Source organism: Phoca vitulina, unplaced genomic scaffold (genome assembly GCF_004348235.1).
Source record: "Phoca vitulina isolate PV1807 unplaced genomic scaffold, GSC_HSeal_1.0 scaffold16, whole genome shotgun sequence".
Taxonomy (NCBI): domain Eukaryota; kingdom Metazoa; phylum Chordata; class Mammalia; order Carnivora; family Phocidae; genus Phoca; species Phoca vitulina.
Window position 1 is genome coordinate 3,957,773 of NW_022589719.1, and position 14,007 is coordinate 3,971,779.

Here is a 14,007-nt window from a genome sequence, read left to right on the forward strand (position 1 = left end):
ACCTAGTGGATAACTCAACAACTTGATTTTCATGAAATAAACCAACAAGGGTAATATGGTGTGACGAGCAGTGGTGTGGAGGGATGGAAGTCTGCACACGTGCTACCGGATCACAATGGGAATCATCTGAATGACACTGGAACTAGTTGGTGGAAGAAGAGTTACATCGCGGATCCACCCTAGCATACCCACTGCTCTGAGGCTCTAATCCCCTCTGCCACCTGTCCTAAATCTGACATTCCTTTCACTTGGCATGGACCATCAGCTTCTCCACCCTTCCGGGAGTCTTCATAGCAGTGTGCTTGCAACGTCTCTCTCCTTGGTCCTTGCCAAGATGATGAATGCTATACACCAGGAAGTGCTTCCAAATAGATAGACTTCCCTGAGCCAATTTAATATTCCATTCCCCTTGATCTTACACACTCAGAATCAGTCCAATACACACACGTGTGTGTTCTCTCTGCTTCCACTGGTACCTGCGGACCAGGTCCTGCAACTGCCTTAAAGTACAGTCCCTTTCTTTCCTATCAGGCCCAGGATGTGGCTGGCTGGGTTAAGTTGTGACTTAATTCGAGTTTTTAACCTAATGGTCAGCAGGGGAGTTGAGACTTAAGCTTTTGTGTGGTGGCATGACCTTCACATCCTCTTTAGGGCAAGAGGGGAGAACCAGTCCTTGAAGGCTTAGCCACTCTGCTAGCTCAGAACTGAAGAAAAATGAGAATACCCTCTGCTAGATAATGTTTTCCAGAGAAACATGGCTTTGCTCTAGTTTTTCCATAATACTTTCATTCTTTTACATTTTTATATGTGTATAAACGTTAGGGAGGATTTTTAAAAGCGTAAACTTGATGAGTTTGTCCTTTATCATGTAAGATTTACTTTTCAACTTTTAGAAAAAGATCTGGATATGTATTGGGTTGCTAATTTATATTTAACATGACTTGCCTTTTACAAAAGAACTAATTAGAAAAGAGATGACTATCACTTGATTTTGATAAAACAAATTCTTCCATGGAGGTTAAAAGAAAATCAACAGTTAAGAAAGATTTTGAAGCATAAGAATAATCATCTCTACTCTTAAATGAATAATGAAAATGTGTGTTGAAATCTGTTATGACTCCTGAGAACCTTTCTCATAAGTAGTGATAACATAAGCTCCTGTTGTTTTCATATAGATGTGTGGTTTTGGCAGCCAAAAATCAGTTTTTCAGACTTGAAGTAAAAACAGAAAATCGACTTCTTGTGAAAGCAAAACAAAACGGGGTGCCTGGGTGGCTCAGTTGTTAAGCGTCTGCCTTTGGCTCAGGTCATGATCCCAGGGTCCTGGGATCAAGCCCTGCATCGAGCGCCCTGCATCGAGCTCCCTGCTCCGCGGGAAGCCTGCTTCTCCCTCTCCCACTCCCCCTGCTTGTGTTCCCTCTCTCGCTGTCTCTCTCTGTTAAATAAATAAATAAAAAACCTTTGAAAAAAAAAAAAAAGAAAGCAAAACAAAACGTACTTACTATAGATGCCTATTATAGCTTTTTACCTTTGTTTTTCTTTAAATAGTTTGGAGTTATAGCAGGTGTTTTACGATTTACTGTAACTCAGTTTAACAAATGACGAGAGTTGGGGTTGTGAACATAACACTCAGAACTAAAGCACTATTCCTGGTGAGTGTTGGTGGTGGAGTGAGATGGTTTAGAAGCTGCTGGGATCAGTCACAGCTCACTTTTGTGAACTGGTGGGCAAGCCAGCCAAACTTAATGGCCAAAGAGCAGAAAGCGTGCCTGCTGGATTTTTTAAATTTTGGCTAATTTCTATGATAATACAGTGGTCTCTGATGCAGTGACCTTTTGAAGTAAAGTAGAGCAGATGTAACATAACTACCTCTAGTAACAAAAGCAAAACAGATATAGAAGCAAAAGAAATTAAATCCATTTTAGGGTGTCAGACAAGTACAGGCGGATAGAACCTGATTATAAAAATAGACATGACATTTGGAGAAATACTTTTTACTAGTTTTAAGTTGCCAGAATATCTTTATTCATATGTCCCCTTCCAAAATTCTATTGACATCTGGAGAATATAGTGACCAATATTAATAACTTGGCACATACATTACTTTCCATTGGTGTAATATTTCCCTTTCAGACTTCCCAACTTGGGTATGGGGACTGTTATTTGTATTTTTTTGTTTGTAACCAAACCAAACTCATCCATTTTGAAAATATCTGTTGAGCAACTACCATGTAAAGCCTGGGTGTCTCAGTCGGTTAAGCGCCTGACTCTTGGTTTCAGCTCAGGTCGTGATCTCAGGGTTGTGAGCTCAGGGCCCGCATCAGCCTCCACGCTCAGCAGGGAGTCTGCTTAAAGACTCCCTCTCCCCCTCCCATGTGTACTTTCTCTCTCTCTAAAATTAATAAATAAATTAAAAAAAAAACACTATAAAAGGCATTGGGTTGAATGCCAAAGGGAAATGGACACAGATTTTTGGCCTCAGGGAATTCATAATGCTTTAGAGCACGTACATGAATAACTGTATGCAGAATAGGGCAAGTCAGACTGAGAGCATTTCTTTATTTAATTTTTATAAATATCCTGCCTCGTTTCAAAACTTATTTAAAATGGTTTATTGGAGATATATATTTTATAACCTAATCGAACTAGAGCAAGTAAGAGATATTTCATGGTAAAAATGTAACTTGAAGTTAAGATAAGGCCTAGGTGTCAAACATATGCCAGAAGCTGTGTGGCTTTTTATGGAAGAGAAGAATACATTTTATCAGTGACCATCGTATAAGATAAGGACAAGTTTCCTTGATGTTAAGCACTGAGGGAAATTGCCCTTAGGGTTTCCTATAACCAGGCATCATGTATTACAGTGTAATAGATCCTCAATAAATGCAATAAATACTTCAGTGAATGTTCTACACCAGTTTCTTATGGGAGGATAGTTCAGGTAGTTCAGTGAAAGCAATTTTATGAAAAGACAAAGCAATGCATTCCTGAGGTTTCTGAGGGTCACATTGTGCCAGAGATAAACTTTAGACCATCTAAATGCTGTGCTTTTCATCCTGTGTTAAAAACATACTTAAAGATGCATGGTGATGTACAAGTCACAGGACACCATAGCACAAATTCAATCAGTGTTGTTATATAAAATATTATTTTTTAAGTAGTTTTAAAAATTTATACGAGAGAGAGGGAAGAAGGGAGAGTGACAGGAGAAAGAAGGTGGAAGAGGAAGAAGGAGAAGAGGAAGAGGAGGGGGTAGAGGAGAAGAGGAAGAGGAGGAGAAGGAGGAAGACAAAGAAATTTACCATACATTAGGGTTTGAGAATTTCAGCTCTTGAGAAATAGGTTGAAGTTAAATATATGAGTTGAATCTGTTTAGGATATACTCCATGGGGCTCAGACCTCAGGCTGTGTCCTAATCTCTGGGTATCTTCCACAACCCATGACTTTCTCCAACCCACATTAATACTAGTAGAGTTTCTACTGATGTGACAGATGAAGAGACTGGAGAGAAGTAAGGCAGGTCTAGAAGAAGAGAGATTTGCTTAGAGTAATGGTTAAGAACATGGTTTTGGAGTCAGAGAAAAACTGAGGTGAAAATCTCATGCTGCCATTTATTAGCTGTGTGACCTTGATTAAAGTTACTTTATGTCTCTAGCCTCATGTAGTATTCTCATCTCTAAACAGAGATGATAATGATACCAACTTTATAGGTTATTTCAAGGGTTACATTATGTATATAATTAATTTTTCAATAATAGGTGAATAAATATTAAATACTCAAATGCATACTAGCTTCTGCTTCTTCTTATGACATAGAAGAAATAATGTCTTAGTTATTTAAAACAGTAATTTTAATAGTGAGTTCCAAGCACGGATGGTAAATTGACTTTGAAGATGATTTCAAAAGAAGAGTTCTAAATATGTTTCATAAATTTGAGAAGCTGACCCAAAACATTGCTATTAAGAATAACATGCATTTGGGGGCACCTGGGTGGCTCAATCAGTTAAACATCCGACTCTTGATTTTGAGTCAGGTCATGATCTCAGGGTTATGAGATGGAGCGTTGCATCGGGCTCTGCGCTGGGCATGGAGCCTGCTTAAGATTTTCTCTCTCTCTCTCTCCCTCTGCCCCTACCCCCTTCATTTTCTCTCTCTCTCTCTCTCTTTCTCTCTCTTTCTCAAAAACCAAACAAACAGAATAAGATGCATTTGGCATATTTATTACTAAAAAATTCTGCCTTAGATTCATATTGTGCATTATAGTTTATTTTGCATTCAATTTTATTTGCTGTTACATAAATTCTAAATTGTTGAAACAATTGAAATTGATGTAACAAGGACAAGGCAGTTCTTTTTTTAATGCAAAGTATCTTCAACTTTCATTTGAGAGAAACATAGTAACATTTATATGTCACTTAAATAAAAAAAGGTTCACCTGGAAGCCCCCAGCTCTCATTTACTTTTCATTTTGTATACGATCTTTAAGCTTTGCAGGTACAGGTATGTATTTAATTTGTGTTTTGTATCTTTATTAAAAACATTTTGAGCCCCTCCTATGGGCCACACACTGAGCTCCAAGAGTAGGGGTGTCACCTCCTCTTTGGTCTCCTGGAGGAGGAGGGTAGCTCCTGAGGGTGGCTCTGTCCCTTTCCTGGAGCAAGATCAGCCTCAGCTCCCCGGCTGAGACCTGAGCCTGGCTTCCTTCCCCACTGGCAGCAGTGTCCAGAGCCCAGGAGCTTTGTTGGGCCTTGTCCCTGGGTGCTGGTGAGGTGCTGGGGTTAGGGGGTGGACGGGTGTCTGGGGCACCTGTGGGCTTGGTGATTAAGCTGGAGGCCACTTCCTCTCCTTCGTGACAGGAAAACGTCATATCCCAGCTTCCATCCAAGAGGAAGCTCTGTGCTGTTCACTTGCCCGGGCTTGAGCAAGTCCTCGGCTCCCTCCCGCCAGGCCCGTGTCCTCATCGAGGAAAGTGAGGAGCAAGTGAGGTCTGCTGGGGCCTGGCCTGTACGGAGAGAGCATGCAAGGGAGCCAGCGGATGGCATCACCTTCCCTCCCCCCACAACAAGGACAAGGCAGACATTATGATGCTCATTTATCAGATGGGGAGCTTAAAGTTCACAGAGTCTTTGACTTATTAAAGAGCAGGCAGCAGAGACAGAACATGGACATATTCTCAGAGCTTCAGGAATTCTTTCACTGCCCTGTGCTGCCGAAAAAGAAGTCTCAATTCAGCCTTTGCACTTAAAAAAAATTATAATTTCAGGGATTAATTGCTTATTACGGAACAGACTTTATGTATTAAAAATGAACTAATCACTTGGTCTTCACAGTACTCCTAGAGGGATATGCTGCTCTCCTCTCCCTTTTAGAGATGAGGGAAGCAAGGGACCTAGTGGGACATAGTGTTTATTGACTCCGTACTTTGATCTCTTCCCAAAGACTTTGGCTGAAATAGAGGTTGTAGTGTCTCCAAATGCTCTTATATACCAGGGACATCAGAATGTGATCTTATTTTTTTTTCAAAGATTTTATTTATTTATTTGACAGAGAGAGACACAGCGAGAGAGGGAACACAAGAAGGGGGAGTGGGAGAGGGAGAAGCAGGCTTCCTGCCGAGCAAGGAGCCCGATGTGGGAATTGATCCCAGGACCCTGGGACCATGACCTGAGCTGAAGGCAGATGCTTAACGACTGAGCCACCCAGGTGCCTCAGAATGTGATCTTATTTGGAAAGGGGGTCTTTACAGATGTGATTAATTAAAGATTTGGGTATGAAATCCTCTTGGATTTAAGGTGGGCGCTAAACCCAATGACTGTTGTGTGTAAGAGGAGAGGAGGACACAGAGACATGCACAGGGAAGAAGGCCCTATGGAGATGAAGGTTCAAAGGGCAAGTTCTGAAGCCAGCCGGTGAGGGTTCAAATCCTGGCCTACCTCTTTCTAGATGTTGGGGCTTGAGCAAGTTACCTAATCTATTCAAGCCTTTATTTTCTCATTTGTAGAATATATGTAGAATATGAAGAAAGACAGCAAAACAGATACATTCCTATTTCATATGGCCACTAAGTATGCCAATATTCCAACAGAGATTTTCTTAATGGTACCAGGGAAACTCTCACCAATGAAGCTGTCTGAAATTTATGGTTTTATAAAATTTTTTTAAAAACACTTCCATTTTGGGGGCACCTGGCCAGCTCAGTTGGTAAAGCATGTGACTCTTGATCTCGGGGTTGTAAGTTTGAGCCCCATGTTGGGTGTAGAGATTACTTAAAAATAAAATATTTTTTTTAAAAAAAGCACTTCCATTTTGTGATAAAAATTGGAAAAATAAAGAAGTAACAGTATCAAATAGACCTGATAGATACTGATATATAGATATATCTCCTTTTCATTCATTTTTTTTTTTTTCTTCACTCTGGCTATGAGTAATGTACTTACTGATGAGTATGAATTATGTTTGGTACATACATTCCAAGTGCTCATAAACCTAGGAATGTAAAAACAAGAGAATAATTATACTTAGTTTTCAAAATCGATTAGATATATAGTATTTATTTTACTTGTGTTCCACCTTATTGAATTACCTACCATCTGTGATTTAGGCATATGGGCTATCAGTAATATCTCCAAATAGCCCCTGATCCTCCCATCCCCATTGCAAACCTGCCATTGATGAATCTCATGTTTTCCAGGTCCTTTTATGGATTCATTTAATAAGCAGATATTCTAGATAGATTTTGCTATTAGGAGAATACCTGAAAGCATGTAGCTGTATTCAACAACAAACAACCACAACTGGGTCTAGTAAATGAAGCTATTGGAACTGACAATATAAAGAAAGAAGCACCTAAGTACAGCTCAGAAAATGAAAGCAGAGGGCTGGGACACTAGCAAAGGCCTAATCGGAGGTATTCATCAGGGAGGTATGTTAGAGCTGCCTCTTGAAAGAAGTGTTTGCCTAATGGACAAGGTGGAATGAAGCCTGGAGGCATGGGGAAGCCAGTGAACGCCACTCGCAAGGCAAATGCACAGGCAGAACACTTAAAGACAAAATACTGTGTTAGAGAACTTGTCTTCAGTTAAGTACATTGCATGTTCCCAACCTAATAGAAGTCACAGTGTTGAAAAGAAATGGTGCCGGGGAGATGGTGAGGCTTTCATTAAGAAGCAACCTGCTTGTAAATGGGACCCAAGGAAAGAGTACACATGGAGGCTCATGTATCATGTGTCTAAAGTCTTAGAAGTTCTAAATTAAGCTAACTGTTAAATAAAATATATATCTTCCTACATTCCATATATACCTTCATATTGGCCTGGCAGATCAGGCTATTATCTAGAAATGTTGGCCTTACTGGGTTTCAACAGAATGGCCCAACAACAAAAGAGCTGGTCCACAGTTGACTTTTTTGTCCCCCACACGTGATTCCACCTTGTGCCAAAAGGGGCCTGTTGTTCATGCATGTGGACACTCCAGCCCACAGCTCTGCCACATCCCTGCAAACAGCAATTTCTTAAACATTCACTGGGACTAGAGATACACCTATTGGTGACACGGTTCACTCTTAGGAGAAAGGAACTTGGAAGAGGCCATTACAGGCCCTGGAAGAAAGTTCAGTTTCATTTGGTCAACAAATTAGATGAACCTAGGAATCCTGAGAGTAATCTCGCGGGTGTCAGATTGTCTCCTCCCTTTGGCCACAATCTCCTCTTCCCTGGAGGGTAAAGGTATGACCAGAGTAGAGCCATTATTGGACCTTCTAAAGTGTGGAAACTGGAGCCTTATATGCATGCTACTTTTAAGGCCCTGCAGACTAAAGAAAGCTACCGAAGACTTTTAAACAGTGGATGTTCTATACGTGGCTTTGCTTTTTACCTAGCTATAAATTAGGGGAAGAGATGGATAGGAATTCTTTTCCTTTCAAGGAGAAGCAATATTGCATTTTGTCAAACCTCTTCAAAAAGCCTCATTTACTAAAGTGTCTCCTGATAGATAGAATTAGAATTGGCAAACTATTAAAATGTATCCATGACCATTTTCCTATGTAATGTTCCATTTATTTCAAGTACCCCAAACAGTGCTTCCAAGCTGCGGATTTAATCCTTCTAGTGAGACACCCTAACAGTGAAAGTAATAGATGTACTTCAAAGGAGATTTGCATATTTCTATGTTAAGCTTCATACTACTGCTCCTGACATTTTCTGTTTACTTTGACATAAAAGAGGCAGAGGGAAGAAGAGAGTCAGATTGCTTAATGGACATAACCTGGAAGTGTTAAACTTTCAAGCTAGGCAACTTGGTTTAAAATAGCATCACCCAATTGCTCCTCATCCATCCCCTAAGAAAGCAGGCTGAGACTGGGCACCCATCCCCAAGCAATTCATCTTTGAAAACCATTCACCCACATGGTGACCAATATACTAAATAAATATAAGAATAGTGGTGAATGAAAGAATCATTTCAATATAATACAGCAAAATTTTAAACACATTGTACCTATTACCTCTGTGCCTAAGGATTGAAAATAAATCTCATTTAAAAAAGTACACATTACAAGCTGATGCTTTCAACTTTTCTTTAACATTGATCTTCCAGCAAGGAATGATTTGAACCTGAATTGATCTCTGAAATACAAGTAAACGAAACAAAACAAATTGTCTCTGTGGATGCCAGTGGTTTTCCTGTCACTCCATCTCTAGAAATGTAGATGTTGAGTTTGCTGGGTATACATGGTACGTGATGGAAAGAGTTCTAGCGATGGCCTGACTCAAGTTCCGGTATCCTCATTTATATAACATGGACACTGAGAAAACTTACACTTCAGACATGATGGAATTTGACCCTTCCACAGGCATGGGAACTCTGGATTTTAATAAGTTCTTTGGGGTATATGTGGACACAGAACTCACCCAAGCTGCGGATCCTAAGAGGTCTAGCTGAAAAGCAGAGTTCTGGGGTCCATTTTCTCCAAGACACTGGTGATTAACGATTTGGGTTGTCATTGAGCCTTGGAAAAGGTGATGGAAGCCATGAACCCCAGAATCAGAAAAGCACGTGTATCCATATACCCTCAAACTTTTGCAAGTAATTTCAGGGAGGTCCTGTCCTTCTCAGGACTTACTCATGGGACCACTTAGGTGTCCTGGCCTCTTTATTCCTTCAATTATGATAATCTGCCTATGTTAGGCATTAATAAGTATAGATAGGATAAATCTTTTTCTTTTTTTTGAGAAGTGAATTAGGGAGAGGATATGGTCATAATTATAAAAAAAAGAAAAAAACCCTCCTTTCTTGTTTCCATCAAAAAATGAAGTCTCCTGAAGAAAGGAGTCCTTAGCCATCCTAGAATTTCAATTTAATTAGGAGTCACTGTGTTGGGGCACCAGGATGGCTCAGTCGGTTAAGCGTCTGCCTTCAGCTCGAGTCATGGTCCCAGGGTCCTGGGATTGAGCCCTGCATCGGGCTCTGTGCTCAGTGGGGAGTCTGCTTCTCCTTCTCCCTCTGCCCCTCCCCCAACTCCTGTTCTTTCTCACTCGCTCTGCTCTCTCTCTCAAATTAAAAAAAAAATCCTTTAAAAAAAAAAAAAGAGTCATTGCATTTCCATGAAGTGCCCTTCCTTTAGACATGGCTATGAGGGTAAGCGCACAGTGCCCTGTAGCCAGGGGTTATTTTTCTTAATCTCTCTGTATCTCAATTTATCTATAAAATACAGAGAATAATGATGTGTGCTTATAAGGTTATTATGAATACTGAATAAAATTAGCCTTGTCATACATTTAGCAAAGTATCTGACACAGTAAACAGTAAATGTTAGCCATAATTTTTAATTTTTATAAGAAGAAAATTTATACGCAAAAGTGGTTTTGTGTGTGTGTCTGGGTTTTTTTACACAATGTGTATTTAAAAGAAAGTGACATCAGAAAAGTAAATATGTAATGTTCTGTGTTGACATTTGCATTTGGACTTGTAAGTACGTTTTTAATAGGGTACTTTAGTAATAGGTACAGACCTCTTTTCTTTGAGGCTGGGCAGGTCACAGGGAGTGGAGTGAGGGAGAAGATCAATATAGTAATAAATGTTTAATGCATATTGATGTAGTAAATGCTCTTATGAGCAATCCTAATTTGGAAGTTGTCACTCTCAAGGAAAAGTTTTGGGATGTTTAATAAGACAAACACAGGTTCTTTCCTTTTAAGAGAGAACACATTTTCAATTCCAGATTTCACAGGTTTAAATTTGATGAATGGAAGAAGAAAATGAATCTTGCCAGTGAAGTCACGGACGATGCAATGAGATTTGAATGCTAGAATCTCAGAGTGTTTGTAACAAAGCTTCTAATGGCATTAACTCTGCTGTTTCTTTTCCACAAATCTACTTCTATTGTCTTGTTTTCCATTTTAAAATTATAATTTGAGGGAAGATTGTCACTACATATTTGAATAGCTAACTATTATTCCTGTTTCAATGTGATTGCACTGAATATGCAAATCCCTATCATCCAGCCCTGCATTTGTGAACAGCTTGAAAATGGACATAACGGGGTGGACATAACGGGGTTAAGGAAGCACCTCGATTTTATTTTGCAATCCCACTACTAGGCATCCAGGGAGCGATGCTTACTATTTTTTGAACTTCATTGGTATTTAGGTCTCACAGGGAACGTGCAGTTACTTTCTTCTTCAGGATGTTCTTTTTTTTTTCTTTTTTTTATGTTAGTCACCATACATTACATCATTAGTTTTTGGTGTAGTGTTCCATGATTCATTGTTTGCCTATAACACCCAGTGCTCCATTCAATACGTGCCCTCCTTAATACCCATCACCAGGCTAACCCATCCCCCCCTCCCCTCCCCTCTAGAACCCTCAGTTTGTTTCTCAGAGTCCATAGTCTCTCATGGTTTGTCTCCCCCTCCGATTTCTTCTTCAGGATGTTCTAAGGGATTGAGGCTACAAATCCCACCCACCAGAAAGGAACAATAACTTTCACAGCCAATATATCCAGGTGTATTTATTGCAGGGATGCTTGGCTTTCTATTTCTTTCTTCTGCTTCTATAAATCAGTGTCTTTTCTATCTTCTTTCAAGGAAAGGAAATCATTCTCTTTGTGTTTCTACTTGGCCTGAAGACGAAATTTTAGCAAACTCTATTTCACATATGACGGTAGCATGCAAGACTATTGCTTCATAAATACCGGTGATGTCCACACAGCCTTTTGTCTTGGTGGCTCCTGAGTAGCTACTTGAAATGGTACTTGGCACTTTCGATTCCTACTTTCATGCTTTTTCTCACATTGTTTTTCATAGTTCTAATGATTTTTCACCTGCCTTTGTTTATATAAACTCTATTTGTGGTTCAAAATTTTATTAAAGCCTCATTTTCCCTACCAAGCTTTCTTTGACCACCCAATGTGAATTGATAGTTCTCCCCTCTCAACAGTATTGACCGTTTGTGACATTTATTTAACATTTATAAATGGCTGCCCACACAAAATCACATTTGGCTATTATATATGCAGGTGTACAAGGTAGATTTGCCAATGAGAATATCAGCTCCTCCAAGACAGAAATTATATTACTTTTTGCATAAACCTTAGGAACTAGTAGTGCTCCATCATCTAAACTCCAGAACCCAGAAATACAGTAAATGAAACTTTAGCTGGAGAGCTTTCTTGCCAGAACCCCTTCCAAGTCTCCATGTGTTCTCTCCCAGATAGATATACAGGAGATAGTGATGCTCCAGTTACAGGCTAGAATCATGGAGGGTTGCCCTAATCAGGGTCATTCTTTGCCCTGGTGTTGATCCTGTGGCTATGGGTAAAATTTATGGGTTGGCTGCCCTTCAAATACCCTTTGTTTTCTTTCAACTCCCAGTGATTTCCTGCCCTTGGTAGAGCTAATCAAACTTCTGGACCCTATCTTTGAGCCCAAGGAGTAAGCTAGACAATGATAATGCTCTGCTCCTTGCTTGGAACCCATAAAATCACCAGATTCGTGGCTATTTTCTCTGCCTTCCTCCATTCCAGGACTCACGGTGCAGAGAGGACCTGTCTGAGCTGAATGGGGTCCATGTTGGAATTCCTCTAGGACTTTGTTCCTAGCAAAGAAGAACCTCCTGAGTAAGAAACTACAGAGAAAATGACATAGGCAGGATATCGATAAAGAGTTAGAGACTAATTTCTAAACTATTATAAATAAATTTCAATCATATATGCTGGAAGAAAGACTGAATTATCTTTCTGTTCTTTCAATGAAAAATGATTCTGTGAAGTTATTCTTTGTTGAAGTAATTGAAGAGTACTTAGCCAAAAATGGTAAGAAAAAGAGATTATGGAGGTATCACTTAGCATATGAATAATAACAATGGGCTTACATTATTTTTGGCTTTTGTGAGATTTATAATATTTGTCATCTTTTAATTAAATGCAGTATATTGTGATTTCTTTTAAATTCTGTACAAGTACTAAAGCACTCATTCTTGTACCTGTTTTTATTTAAGGTGGTTTTCTTTTTCCGAGAAGACTTCTCCATTTGTAAAAGCTTCAGATGCCCCCAAACCTTTTTCCATCTCAGCCAGACTTGCGTATTCAACTGCTTCTGATGCGCTTCCATGCATGTTCCCGTGACGCTTCACAACGAAGAGGAATGTGCCTGCTTCTGTGAGCCCCAGGCCTTTGCGTCCTCCTGAGTTCTCTCTCTCCAAATGTGACCAGTTCTACCCACTTGGGCCTCAAAATTCAGGTCAGAAATCATCTCTGACCACACCTCTCGGCTCCGTTACTTCCCCTGCCTTGAGTTTCCATAGTGTCTGGTGCCTTGCTCTATCAGAGGACCCACCTCACTGAACTTTCACCTACTGTTTGTCCATTTTCCTCATTAGTTTCTTACATCCTTGAGCATAGGGACTCCTATCACTCATTTTTCCTCATAGCCTCATTCAGCACAGGGCCTGACTTAGAGTGGTCACTGACATAATACTCTTAAAAAAACGCATGAATTTCTTCCTGACTCACCCACAGAATTTCACTTTTCATTTCACTGATTCATTTTCTTAATAAGCAAGTAGTGGGTTCAAGACTACATGGCAGGGTCATGCTGGGGATGGGTGCACAATGAGGTTTAAGATGCAGAACTTGGGTTTTTTAAAAAGATTTTATTTATTTATTTGACAGAGAGAGAGAGAGCACACAAGCAGGGGGAGCAGGAGAAGGAGAAGCTGAGCAGGGAACCCAATGCGGGGCTCCATCCCAGGATCCTGAGATCATGACCTGAGCCGAAGGCAGACACTTAACCGAATGAGCCACCCAGACGTCCCGATGCAGAAGTTGGTTTAAGTTGCCTTTAAAATTTATTAAGCACTTTCTCTGCACTGGGCACAAAAGCCCTATCAGGTAAATATTATTATTATTGCTATTACTATTACTATGATGATGATGATGATGATGTCTTCTAGTAGATTAGGAAACGAAGGCATTTGGAAGTTAGTGTTGCATAGGCAGTAAGTAGCAAAGACGGTTTGAACTCAGGCAGGCTGGCATCGCTCGGGGGCCCCTCTGAGCAAGCTCACTCTCTACTAACTGTCGGTGTCTGATACACACGTGCCTTGGAGATAACCCTGGTCTTCCACAGCTCTCTATAAACTAGCCAAGTTGCCACTTAATCAAAGCTGTTACTAAAAGTAAAAGAGGGATATTTAAACAATTAAAAGTTGGTATTAAACTAAAGGAAGACATCTCATATAAACGATCTTTATCATTATGTTGTGAGCCATGCCTTGTTTATAAAATCACACCGTGATCAAAGCGATGCCTGTGATACAGTAGAACAAAAATGTCTGTGTCTCTCCTTCCTGTAGTTTCATGTTCAAGCCTTCCACTGTCTTTCTGATTTTTTTAAAGATATTTAGTAAGCATTTCTGCAACACTTACCATGCACTAGATATTGTTCCAACATTTGTGAGGGATATAAGGGGGAAAGGCAACAATGTTCCTGCCCTCAAAAAAATGTAGGCAT

The 14,007-nt window shown here is 40.0% G+C and overlaps 1 long non-coding RNA gene across 2 annotated transcripts in view; it reads left to right on the top strand.

The window, feature by feature from the left end:
• The window catches only part of LOC116638129, a 306,058-nt gene extending 292,853 nt beyond the window's left edge, over positions 1-13,205 (top strand). For both annotated transcript variants that reach the window (XR_004300631.1, XR_004300632.1), the window contains exons 6-7: positions 12,494-12,735; positions 13,167-13,205. This is a non-coding gene — a long non-coding RNA (uncharacterized LOC116638129). The remainder of the gene's footprint in view (positions 1-12,493; positions 12,736-13,166) is intronic.
• The last annotated feature ends 802 nt before the right edge of the window (positions 13,206-14,007 follow it).